The sequence below is a fragment of the Cyanistes caeruleus genome, chromosome 15 (genome assembly GCF_971803275.1).
Source record: "Cyanistes caeruleus chromosome 15, bCyaCae1.hap1.1, whole genome shotgun sequence".
NCBI lineage: Eukaryota > Metazoa > Chordata > Aves > Passeriformes > Paridae > Cyanistes > Cyanistes caeruleus.
Window position 1 is genome coordinate 5,066,476 of NC_141715.1, and position 13,612 is coordinate 5,080,087.

Consider the following 13,612-nt stretch of genomic DNA (forward strand, 5'->3'; position numbering starts at 1 on the left):
TAATTTACTTTGACTAACAGAAAATGTATTTTTTTCCTCCAAAACTGACAAAGGTCAAATTCAAAGAAACCAAAGTAACTCCCACAGTACTTTCCTCAAAAAGACAGGGAAAAAATAGCCCATGGTGTGTAATTATCTAAAGGCAAATAACCAGGAAGGCCCATTGCAAAGTGTACCTGTGATTTATAACACTGAAGAGCTTCCAAAGGGAAGAGCCTGCAACAAGTGCTCTCCTCATCTTCATCCACATGAGGCAAACTGCAGGGTGGGGAGATGGGTTCTGCCATTTAAATTCTTCAGTATCGATATTTTGCTCCTGGAAGTTTGGTTCACAGCACAAAAACTCTCCAGCTACACTAAACAAGGAAGAAGAACTGGTTCAGACAGGCAAATTACATATCTGCTCCTCTCTGACCTCCAGCACCTCAGAAAAATTGGGTGGATGAAAGAGCCGCTGGCGCTGTTGCCAGCAGATCTCCCTGAGCTCCTCAGCCTTGGCAGAATTACAGGGGCAACTTTACACATGGATGAACTGTTCTGGAACAATCTTTCTAATGCAGCTGACACAAATAGGCCTTCCTCCAATAGCAGGGACGTTTGTCCCACATGTTTGTTTCCCTTGCATGGGATTCCTGCCGACAGCCCAGCGACATTTCTGGAGGGGAGTTTCTGGCCAAGAGTGGTGCGGGGGTTGCTTGGGAAAACATGAGTGGGTGGGAAGTATCCAGAACCAATTTCCAGGCCACACTCTCTCAAGGGCACTCCTGAAGAGATGTGGGCACGATTTTGTGGGATACCAAAGAACTGAGGAAGAGACTTGTTTGTCTCTGGGAGAGATCACTGAGCTAGGACGCTTCCAGAATTCCTGGACAGTTCAACACTCAGTGATGCACATTTTCTCAGTGATAAAGACAAGCATTTTCACCATTTTTTACATATACCAGCTAAACACATGCATTCCCTGGTTTCAGAGCAAAAAGGCATCAGTGTTTGTACCCAGGAATTCAGGAAAGGACTGGACAGATGTGAAATAAGGGCAAAGGCTGCCAAAGGTCAATCTCTGAGATCAAAGGGAAAGGTGCCATAGGGAACATCTCTGCTCAATCCCTGAAACCTCGGCACGTTGCACTGAGATTTAGTGCCATGTGTACTCAGCAGTACATACAGTGTTGACAAAGCTTTTATTTTTAAACAAATAAAGGCCAGAAAGTACAGATTTCCTTAACTCTAATGGGGCTTCAATTATGCAGTGCTGCACCTACCATGCAAGCATATTTCCACAGCTTTAGCACTTGACATTTTGGGATAAAATGTCATGAATAGTATTTGTGTACCTCTCTCCATCTTTGCCTCTCCACTTTGACTTGAAATCTTTCAAGGCACCAGACCACTGCTTCAAAGTATTCCTTTCCTTTTCTTTCTTCAAATTTAGCATCAAACACCAGACAGGCTTTAATGGCATCTTGCAAACAGGCTGCTCTAAGTCTTATTTAAAGAACTTTTCTTCTCTAGTCTGCCCACTACTAAGCTAATCAATGATTTTTCTGCTCATTAAGTACTGCTGGTGGAATCCTCTTGCCTATCAGGAAGACACTCTGCTGCCTGTTTGCTTCTCCTGCCTTTCCTCTTTCCAGCTCAGAACCACAACAGCCTCTGAACAAAATCAGTGACCCCTGCTCAGGTCAGAGAATTTTGGCCTTTACATCATGCCAAACCTTAGAGTCCCTCAACTGAAGACTCCAAATTTCAGCTTCCTGCACTTTCACTCTGATCTCCTCATGCTCATCCTCCTTAAATCTATCTTCATTTGCTGTGCTCTGATCAAGAAGTGAGAGGCAAAGAGGAGGCACAAAATTGAATAATAATTTTCAGTGAACTTCTGTGAACTTCTAGATTGCCTTGGATGTGAAGCAGCGACATAGGAGACTGTTTTGTCAAGTTAAACCAGTAAGAAGAGGGTGTGTGTGTGACTGGAGTTGTGTGTGTGTGTGTGTGACTGGTTTCTCCACTGGCACGTGGATTTATCATCAAACTGGAGGAAGACAGTCATTAATTTTATCACACTCTTCTGGTCATACAGTTGTGGTGAACTCACCTCCTGAAAAGTAGATTTTGGATGCATTTTCTCTGCCTGAAGATGGAGAGAACCTATGTCCCAGCACCCTCTTGGTTCTTATCTGATGCAAATATGCTGCTTTCCAATTTCACTCTATCTTGTGTGCTCTTCTATCTAGCTTGCCTCTAATTGTACAGCTCTTCCTGAAAGGTCAATTGTTCCTCATCCAGCTGATGGCCTCCCAATGGAGTCTGAACTGATTATGAGCCCCTGCCTACTTGGAAGAGCTATGGTGAAGATGATGTTTGGCATTATTAAGATGCGCTGTCCCGTCAAGGACGCCTTTACAACTGGAAGAGCTAATGTGACAGCTCTGAGCTTGGAGAAAAAATAATAATAATTTTTAAAAAGTGGATTTTCTTTCTTCTCTAGTATTTGCCCTGTGCTGTCAGGCTGCACGAGGGGACCATGCCCATATCTGTTACCCAGGCCCCTGAGGGAATCCTTCACCAGAGTGACTCTGCCTGCAAAGCCAACGGGAGGAGTTTGAAGATGGCATGTGAAAAGCTGCTGTAGGTCTTCCAGAAACCAGAAATCTTGGCTGTTCATCTCCTGAGAGCTGACCTGGGGCACACAAAACCACAGGGCCTGTGAAACACAAAGCAATCACACTGAACTCTCTTTCAGCCATTTGCATTTTCAACAATTTCTCTTCAGAGAGATGCCCTGTGCCTACGGGAGCATTTGCCTCTGTTCACAGCTGACTTTTAATCTAACTTAGAATCTGTTGGCTCTTCTTTTATAGTTGACAGTGAAGTTGTGGCTCTGTTAGATAAGTGTTCTTTTCTGCTGCTCCTTGTATAAAATTCCTGGAAGATGTGGCCTCAAACACCAAGATATGGTCCCAGAACACCAGGGCAGAAATAAAATAGTGTCACTGTTATTGAAAGTGTTCAGCAAATCCTGCTCTGACAGCAGCTGTTGAATAAAGATGCTCAGTCTGGGAAAAAAGGGAAAAAATAAGGTGGAAAAAAAGGAAAAAAAGCACAAAATAACTTACATATGTTGAATTATAAAACTTCAGGTTCAGAAATACATATTAAACCCTCAGATTTGCTACCCTGATGTCATTCTTTGGTTTTTGTTTTGGGGCTTTTTGGCAACATGAGGACTTTACTAAAGTGATCAATTTTAAATGTAAAAAATAATTTAGGACATGTGTAGAAGTACAGCAAAAGCACTATTTTCTAGAAGGCAAAGACAAAGCTTTATGATTTTCATATTGATTTTTTCCTTTGGGGGGTTCATGGGATTTGTACTTGAGCTCCTTCTGGGTATTTAAGCTCTTAAATAATATTGAATATATTAACAACCTCAAAGGTGTAATTAACCACTGAAAGTCTTTGCTGTTACAAATTAAATCAGATTGTGCTAGAGTTCACAGGAAGAGGCAAACCTCAAAAAAGCTGATCTGTCCTCTCTGAGGTGTAACTGAACACTTGTTTCCATGTAAGGATGTTATTAATAGATGTACAGTCCACTGCTTTATTGAGAGAAACACTTCTAAAAGTAAAAATGGGGCAGTTGAAAAATGCATTTGCTTCCTTAAACACCCTTAGCCCTCACACCGAGCAAGATTCTGTGAAAGGTAAAAAACCACTTGGAACTTCACCTAAAAACCTCCTGTCTTATCACCACTCCAGTTACTACAGCAAAATACTATTCAAACATCTCAGCAGATGGAAGTTAATACAGATAAAGGGATTACACAATACTGGAAGAGGGTCACTAATAAAGTTTTTTCTCAAAACAGGGCAGTTTCCATCGAAATGACAATTAAGGGGGAAATGGCCACACTATAAAATACTGGGATTTCTAAGAGTCTGTGTCCTGACATCACCTGTTCTGAGAGAAACAGCTCATTTTGGTGCACACTAAAAACACACATTGTCAAGCACAAGTGTAACCCCCTCAATTCCTCTTCACACTTGTGAGGCTGAGCAGATCTGAGTGTGTGTAAACAACACTTAAACCCAGAGCCCCAGAGGCAGCATCAGCTCCCAGCACAGTGAGAGCTGGCAGGGAGCTGCTAAGGGACCTCACCCAGCAGAAAACATCCCGTATTTGAGGGGAGATCTCAGCAAAAGAGAAGTTCATAGTCCAAAGAACTGAGAGAAGAACTGAGAGGAGAACTGGGGGAGCCTGCAAAGTAACAGTAACTCAGCTAAAGGAAATCAGACCAAGTCACAGCAGCAAAACCAACATAAATTCTGTTTTCAAGAAAAATCTCAGCTTGCCACTTCATGGAACTGGTCTCACCACAAACTGTGAGGATGAGTGAAAGGAATCTGGACTCCCCCACTCTATTCTGCCATTCCTGCAGATGGGAGAAAATGAGAAAAATTCAACACCTACATCTAGAAGATATGTTGAATTATTCAAAAAGTAAAGTGCTAGATTTGGGTCAGGAAAACAGGCCCAGAGGCCAGGTGTCAGTGCTGTGGTCAGCAGAGCACAGAGTGGTGACAGGCACTGCAGAGCCTGCACTGTAGGCATCGAGCAAGGCTTCAGAAATAAAAGGTTGGTTTTGGGTTAGGGGGAAAAAAAGCTGGGTTAGAAGCTTAATTCCCCTTAAATGAATTGCCTTTCTAAATGCAGCAATGGCTTTTTTCTTCGTCCCAAATATTACAAGTTGCCCACAAACCCCCACCTACTGTGCCCAAGCAGTTATCTGTCATATTTCTTTCTCCAGAAACACATCAAAATGAGAAAATAAGAAAAAATAAAACATAGTTGATGCAATTTGTTCAATTAGTTGGACAGTTTCTTACTAATGTGGTACTTTAAGCTTTGTGCAAGAAGAATTCTTCAAACTACAGCGCTTTGAATGTGCAGGTATTAGCAAAATGTGTCTTGTTAGTCTTCCAGTCAAGAAAGTCTGCTCCACACAAATGATGACAGTGTCATGAAAATAAAACTTCTTTTTTGCCATTTTATAGCCACTCATCTCGAGCTGTACAGGCTCTTCACTGCTGCCATCAGACGGGGTATCAGCATCCAGAGCAGCCTCAGCAGCTGCTGAAGAGTTTCTATGATTAACTTTAAAAATGTCAATTGTTTGCCATGTTCAGTATTCAGGTTTGTTCATCAGTTAGTAATAACATCCCTAGCTGAGCTGAAAACATGTTCTGAGTGAGAGCTGCGGAAAGGAAAGCTTAAACAGTTGACAGCAGTTTGAGATGAAGCAGACTATGCTGTGCTTTTCTGAAATGAGGATGCAGTGATTCCAGCAGGCTTCTGAAATAGAAGACACTGCAAGATCATGGAAACAGACCTTTTCTTCTAGTTTTTCTGACAGCTACAATTCTACATTCCTCACTCCATCCTGCAATTAAAAGGAGAAGATACCAAAAATAGCTGAAGAAGCAAGAAAACAAGAAAAGAAAAATAAGCTGATTCCAGCTACTCTTCTTTTCTCCATGTGTGCTATACACATTTCATTATTAGATTAGAAGCATCTTCCAGCACCCTCTCCACAGGCTTTGAAATTGCCACCATAAAAGTACATCACAGAAGTTATTTTTAAACTGTGGATTTTGTTACAGAGAGAATCTCATTTTTAAAAATGTAATGGAGGGAAAGCATTTATTAGAAGACTATGACAGCTGAGGGGAAAAAATATTCATCATATTCAGAGTATACAGAAGAGAAAATCAACTTGGAATGTGTTCTTGCTCTCTCAGCCTGAATACCTCTCTCTTCCCTGACTGGTGTCAAATATGATCAATCAAACTAATTCTGTACATGCTAAAAAAGAGCTTCTCCAACTCATTTGGCTCTGAAGTCACAGCCTCCCCTCATCTGAAGCTAAGACTGCCACCTAAATGAAAAGGTGCTGGTTCCATATGCTGGAATGCAGGTGGATCTCCAAGAAGTCAATCAATCTGATGTGCAGGATTGTACCAGCGCCTGCAATGTGCAGGGTAAAGATCCAGGAAAGTAGCGGAGGTGTGAGGCCAGTTTACAAGTCAAACAGCACAAGATAGGTTTACAGTTTTATTTTTTTATAGAGGCCAGATACTCGTCCAAGGAATTGTTACACTGAACTGGATCTAGGTTCAAAAATTGTACTTAATATCTATAACATGTTAAACAAAAAGAGGGGGAAGAAGGAATTCTTAGCATAACAAGTTAGCACAGCTACAGCATTTAAAAGAAAGCAATCCACAATTCAAGAATTACTGCATTTCTCAGTACTGTCCCATTAAATCAGACCCATGCTGGATAGTCTCTTACTACAATTTACTAATCCCACCCTCCTCAAACAGCACTCTGCAGTTTCTCCTTGCACAACCCAAGCAACACTAATAAGAACCTGTAAACGGTCAGGAGAAGGCGCTAAACCAGAGCTCTGGCAGCAATCCAAGCTGGAAAAGACACTGACTATGCACAACAGCAAGTGAAGACAGCTTTTCCCCAAAGTGATATTTTAATTCAGAAAAGAACCTTCACTAATCTCGGGGTTTATTATTATCTGTGTAGCAAATGGGACTGCAGTTGGTCTACATAAAGCATTAGTTTCCTACAGGGCATTTTAGACTGTAAATGATGAAGGACCAGACCTAAACCAGAAGTCTGCTGGAACTCTGCTCTTGCCTTTAATTTGATTTAAGCGTGCTAAAAGGCAGGGAATGAAAGTGCAGCACTAACAAAAAGATCTTGGTGGAACACAAGGCACAGGAGGGATCACCTCTGGCTGGGATCTACACAAGGACAGATATCTGCACCAGATGTCCCTCCTCCCCTCCCTGGGACTGATCCCTGAGCAGTGACTCTGGGAGATGCAGCAGTTGCACCTTCACCAAGCTGGAAACACTGTACACTGTCAGAGGAGCTGTCAGGCTGAAGGACAGCTGTATATCCAGTACATCTCGTGGGAAATCAGGGACTCTCTCACTCAAGGGGCTTTGCTCTCTGGCCATGATGTTCTTCCGTGTTCCCACAGTTATCAGCACAAGTGAATTCTCTAATGGAAGGGGCTTTGCCAATAGCCAGCTTTGGGCAAGGCCTCTTCTCCACAAATTCTCCCATGGACATCCCACAACAGGAGCAAGCTTCTCTCAGTGTGCACCAGGACAAGAATTGGCACAAGGACACAAAAACCTTTGTCACGGCTGCCAGTACAACAGCAAGAGCAGTAACTGCATTGGGAAAATCCACCTTACAATCATCATCATGTATAATCATCAATTATACATCATCTCCAACCTCTCACAGGCTGAGACATTAAACACAAGGATGACAACCACATGCACCAAGTTCTGAAACCCAGTAACTCATAGGGTTAAAAAGGACTGCAGGCTTGGTATAAACCCAGTGCTCATCTTCCACTATGGCACACATCCCACACCACTTCCCTCCCAGCCCTCCACTCAAAGATCTGCATTACAAAAGAGATTTCCTCCAAAGCTCTTCCTGTGATGAGCTTTACTGAAGAAAAGAGGACAATCTAAAAGAAAAATAAAAGCACAGGGATGTGGGTTAGAAGAGGTCAAAACCAGACACCATGTACTGTCACTGGGTTCACAGGAATGCTTCATTATCAGGCATTTTTCTTCTCCTCCCTATCTGCACTATAGAGAAAGTCTTTTTCCAGAATGCTCAAAGGTACCAACAATCAATTTAAAACATGTGAAATACAGTTAAAATGCAGTTTTTGAGCCGTGTACATTTTGGAACTGAAAGCAGAGTGCCATAGAGTAGCCATCATTAGGAAAATGGTCTGCTTAAAGAAATTTTCTCACATATAAAGAGCACTGTGAAGTCTTTAAGAGTCTAAAATATTTTTATAGAACTTGCCAGGTAGGAACAGCTAGGTGGGAATTTTACAGAAGGTGCTCTTTCAACCTGAAATGTGTGAGCTGTACCTACAGGCTCTTCAGTTACCTAATGTTCTCATCAACTGAACTACAATTAAATCCATACGCTGATACCTAGTGGCTGAAGTGGAGGTGAACTGCAAAACCTGTTCCCCTCTGGGCTGATGATGGCTAACACAAAAGCTGGTTATCCTTCCTAAAAATTACCACCCTACCTTCAGGGTCTGCAGTTCTCCTTTCTTTCGGGCAGTGCAGTTGTTCTGCTTGGGATTCCAGTGCATGAGCAGATTCTTTCTATTTCTGACTATCCTTTTTAAGGATGGGTCAGAACTGCAGCAAACCCCCTGAGCATCCAACACTCTTCCCTGGTGAAGACATGGGAAACTTTGCCAGGATTCAGCCCTCTTTCTCTGGAGGAGATCCAGCCAGGTGTCTCATCCTCATGCAATCTGCTCAGCTCCACTGACTCAGGGAAGCAAGCTCATACAAAATTTTGCAGAGGAACGCACCCAGGGAAATGGGTGAGAATTAGAGCCTTGCAGAACCGTTGTGAATTTTGAACTAGATTCAAGCAGCAGCTCAGAGCCAGCTTGTGACATGTGCACCATGACTGGAGCTGCTCTCCAGTTAATCCCAGACATGCATCCCTAAACCAGCCTGCACAGGAACACCTCCCAACACCAGAGATGGCAAATTCCCATTCCCCACCGGCAGTGGGCTGTGCCATGCCCGTTCATCTGGACAGCAAAGAGCGCTGCCAGCATGTCACCATCAGCCTCGCACCATGCAGACCTGCACTGACCACAGCCAAGCCCAAATTACTGACAAAACATAAGAATAAAAATTTACAATATGACTCCAGTCTTGAGCTACTGCACAAATTCTGCCCATCTGACATATCCAGGCATTTAACCAGGAGTTCAAAAACTAACCCATGTTTTTATTTGAGGAGAGTCTTACACAGGAAGAAAATATAACATATAATTTATGCCAGAGAAATGATCTGAAAGATCAAATCCTGATGGATAAACAGTTAACATTCAAATTACACAAACAATGAGGAAGAGCATAATGCACCTACTGAAATTAAATGTACCTGCACTCTGGATATAAATCCAGCACCAGCTATTTGAAGCTCCCTATATTAAATTTTATTCATTAAATTGAAACTAAGATTATGCTGATAAAATGCCAGACTGTATCTGTACTGCCCAGCAACAATACCAGTGATAATTCCTGTTGCTCCTTTGCTAAATTCAGTATCCTTGTGTTTTATTGCAGCTGCACCAGACCCTTCACCTAGCCAAGTCTGCTCTGCCAGTTGGCATTATGATCCCTCCGAAAATAAACATACTTGCAGTTCTGCTCTCTTGGCTCAAGGATGTCCATTCCTCTTCAGTTTATGATCAGTGTAGCTGCTAACAAACTGCCAGCTGTCCTGAGCCACCCCACAGGGTACAGACAGGCACTGAGTAATTGCAAGGATGGGATGTCTTCCCCTTCCCTTTTTTTTTTTTAAATGCTCCTTTTGGAAATGTTTCTTCACAGCACTGGTTTAAGCAGACGGTGGATGTGGTTTAGAACACTGTGTTCTGTCTCAAGCAGAAATTATAAACCAAACAGCAGAATTGCCCAGTGACTTTTTCTGCTCTGTATCATGTAAAATATATGGGTGCTTGGATTTAAAAGACACAGCCAACCTCTTGCCTGAGATTTAAGTTTCTGGAGACCCTCTCCTGCCTGGAGGATGCACAATATTGTGCCTTTGGACTACTACAGCTCAAATTCTTAACAGTCCTTAGGATTATACATTTTTAAAGTGCTACTACCACAAACACTACATAGGAGTAATCTAAGCCATGTTTCATGTCAAAACATCTCCTAAACACTGCAGCAACGTTGGGTGGCACAGAGTGTTCAGTTTCATGTACTGCTCATTAAACAGATAGGGTCAAACCACAGAAAGCACAGTAGAAGGCACTCCAAACACACCAACATGCTAAGTGGAACGTTCATGTTAAATAAAACAAATAACCAAACAAGCAGTGTAGAAAAGAGAAGCCCAGGAAAGCATGAAAGAACCACCATCAAATGTCTAAAGTGATTAAGATGAGGAGGAAGAACAGCTGGTCCATGTGTGCACCAATGATTAGACGAGAACGACCCATTTAATTTATAGCAGCACAAATACAAGTTCACTGATAAAGAGAAGGAGGAATAGTTTGGGCTACTTGATTTGGTATTAAGTACAGACACACTAAGGCTTTCATTATTCTGACTCTTAGTCTTCAACACATTCAAGGAGTGGGATTTTTTAACCAAACATTACTTCCAGAAATGTTGACCACTCAGCTCTAATGCAGTGATGATGATAATAAATAACCATTTAATTTGAACCAACTGTAGGAGCAGTTTTATTTCACGGTTCAGCTGAAGATTATGAAATACACTTCCATACAGGAAATAAGTATGGCTTGGAGACAAAACAGATAACCTGCTGCACTCTTCTCTCAGACTTCTCCAGGCAGGAAATCCATCTGAGCCATCCATATTGCTGGCTTTTAATATTGGTCCTATGCTAGTGGCTCAGGAAGATGGCACAGGAAGACCTGCACAGACACCCAGACGATGCTCACTCTGCCAGATGTCTCTTCAGAGAGGCCCAGCCGGAGGAGCAAGCACACAAGCACCTCCTTTTTGAGGTGTGATAGCACTGATGTAAATTCCAAATTGAGTTTCCACTGCATTTTCTTTCTCCCAATCTACCTTGTGCCTCTTCCTTCCTCTCACATTTCAAGGTTTCTCTGAGATACACATTTATTTCTTCTCTTTCCATCCAAGTCTCATTGCTCAGACATGGCTGCATAAATGTGTTCAAATGTAAAAAAGGTACAAGAAGCTGATGATCTCCTTGCATGTTAGAAGGATTCTTTTTCAGAAGAACAGCACACAAGATAGTGGGCCAGATGTTTCTCCAGACCTACTGCTGTTTGCCTTTGATCTTACTTAAAGAGGGTCTCATTTGAAACAGATACAGAATCCTTCAAGTGGCAAAAGATCCTAGAGGTGATCAAGTCCAACCATTAACCCAGCATTGCCAAGGTAGTACATGATTTGTTCATCAGAAATTCCAAGATAAAAATTGTTTTGTCTTGAAATAATAGGTAACAACTAGTGTTAAAATCCAGGGAACCCAAGTGTGCCAAAACACTTGTCTGGGTTGTTGGATTACTTCCTGGGCTTTTAATGGCCCGTATTTCCAAACACAGCTTCTTCAAAAGGGATTAGAGAACAACATCATCACTTTAATTTGCAGCAGTAGGTAGGTAATACACGATAATATCATAATACCTCAACTAACATTTGACTTCTCTTGTTTAATAAGAAAGAAAAGCAGACTATTAAGGCTGCAAATACCATATTCATTTGTGTTTCCTTTCCTTCCTCTGAATCCAGTTCCTCACAGCATCACCGAGCTCTGAAAAGAAGATCCAGCAGCACATTTTGTTGCCACTGTTCTTCTCAGAAACACATAGTATCTTTTTATATGATTACAGAATTCAGTCGTAGCACAACCGTGAAGTAATAAAGCTGATATTTAAGAGAAATGATTTATTGGTGACTTCAAGGGACTCGCAACTTAGCACAGAATATAAATTTTATCACTGAAATGCAGGCAGTAAAGGGAATTACTCAGAAAAAAAACTTCATCTCCACCATTGCATGGTGGTTAAAAAAAACAACAACAAAACACCCAAAAAAATACAACAACAAAAAACCCCACAAGCATGGAATGTTTTTTCTGGACTGGGGAGGGACACAAAGGTTCAATGCAGAAGCTTTCAAACATAGATCTCAAAATAGAGTAACTTTTTCTTGAAGTTCTGACTTTATACCATGCCTCATATATACTTCTTGTATTTACCTAATCCACAAATCAGCAATTAATCAAGGTACAAAACTGTTCAAGTTTTAATGGAATACATTATTTAACGCAGAAATATCTCAAAGGACAAAATCCTGCCAAAACCTACAGTGTTAGAGAGAATGAGAAACCAAAAATAATTTGTATGAGACAAGTGCAGCTCACTACGACAAATCACATTAGCTGTTGGCTTTTCAGCCAAAGAACACCTGAGCCATCGGTATTTTTAGTTTTAATCTTCCTAAATTTTTAAAACAATGTAATAGTTATGCTTGATCTAAGTTAATTAAGTCTTTAGTTAAGCAAGAATCCCTGACAAATCACTGTTATGCATAAAGGAACGGCCATGCTAGACAATTTGACATTTTTCAGAACCATCACTTCCCAAGTCTTTACTCAAGCAACACAACTGCTGCAAGAAGCCATGAAATACTTTGAGGGGGGGGATGGCTTCAGGGCAGCAGAAGTTATTTGGGGTGCAGTCCCACACATCAGCTCTGTGGAGTTTCAGTCAGTCCATCACTCACAAGTCAGAAGCTCCTTTGGTACAGCACAGGATAATTAATGTGGTATCTCCTAATATGGCCCAGCTGACACAGGACATCCCAAATGCATTTAATTTAACTCTTCAGCCCAAACAGGAGCCACAATCAGAGCACCAACACAGCCGAGTAGTATTACAAAGTATTCTCAAACACATAGGTGCTCACATGCTTGCTCAGGAAAGCTGAAAATAACCATTTGCATTGCTGAGCAGCAGTTTCAATTAATAACTCCATTTTCCCCATCTATGAGCAGAGGATTTGCTTGCTTAGCTCCCCCATTAATGTTAACAGGGTTGGACCTACAAATCCCTACCTGAGGTGGAATTCTGGCATTCCTACTGCAGCACATTTTCCCTTAAGTTAAAGCAGAGCAATTCACTTCATTTAACCTCTGCCCATTTTGTTCACTTTCAGGAGCTTTAATGTGAACTTAAAAAGTGATAAGCATTACTTTGAGAAGAAAACACATTATTTTGCTTTTTTTGGTTTTTAATCAACTACCACGGCCATCCCAATAGACCAATCATAAAACTATTAAAATAAGAAAACAAATTTTATTACTAAAGTATACAGATAAGTCAAATACAGCTTATAGATCAAATTTTCAGATTAAGCCCTTCACATTCCAAATAGAACAAATACACCACTAGTTTCTGTGCTTACTCCCTACCAGCTCCAACACAAAAAATTAAGGTGATGCTTCTGAAAGGTAGACTAATCAACAAGAGGCATCAGCAAAACCTGGGTCAAAATAGAGAAAAAAAAATAAATACTAAAGTATTCTGGTCCCAGTCAAACAAGTCAGTGCAGGCAATTCTCAGCTTGCAGTTTCAGTTGTGGTCCAGGTCTCTCTGAAGGTCACTAGGGGCTGGGGAATTCTCTGGTACAGACCACAGGCACCAACAAACATGAACAGTAGAGGCAGAATCCCAAAGACCAGTTCATTATCACCAAAAGCTTCCATGAGAACACATCTAATGAAAGACCATGGGTTCATATCACTCAAACAAAAAGCAAAGTGTGGACACTGGGATGGGCAAAAATTGCTATCAATGTCATCACACGGGGAAAAACTTCCCCTGAGCAGCAATTCAATGAGCTGGGAACTGGGCAAATTAGGAGGCCTAATTAATTAGGAGATCTAGTGTGAACTGAGACCCAGCCTGGAGCTCAGCAGGGTTCTGGCTGCTGTGGTGCAGGGGTGCAA

The 13,612-nt window shown here is 41.6% G+C and overlaps 1 protein-coding gene across 4 annotated transcripts in view; it reads right to left on the minus strand.

Moving 5' to 3' along the window:
• The window catches only part of SGCD (sarcoglycan delta), a 301,761-nt gene that overhangs the window by 271,193 nt on the left and 16,956 nt on the right, over nt 1-13,612 (minus strand). Inside the window, exons 2-3 of one of the 4 annotated variants that reach the window (XM_086851996.1) lie at nt 2,096-3,056; nt 177-356 (exon numbers count right to left, since the gene is read on the minus strand). The exons of the other annotated variants lie outside the window; for them this stretch is intronic. The gene's annotated coding sequence lies outside the window, so the exon portion shown is untranslated. The remainder of the gene's footprint in view (nt 1-176; nt 357-2,095; nt 3,057-13,612) is intronic. 4 annotated transcript variants of the gene reach the window in all.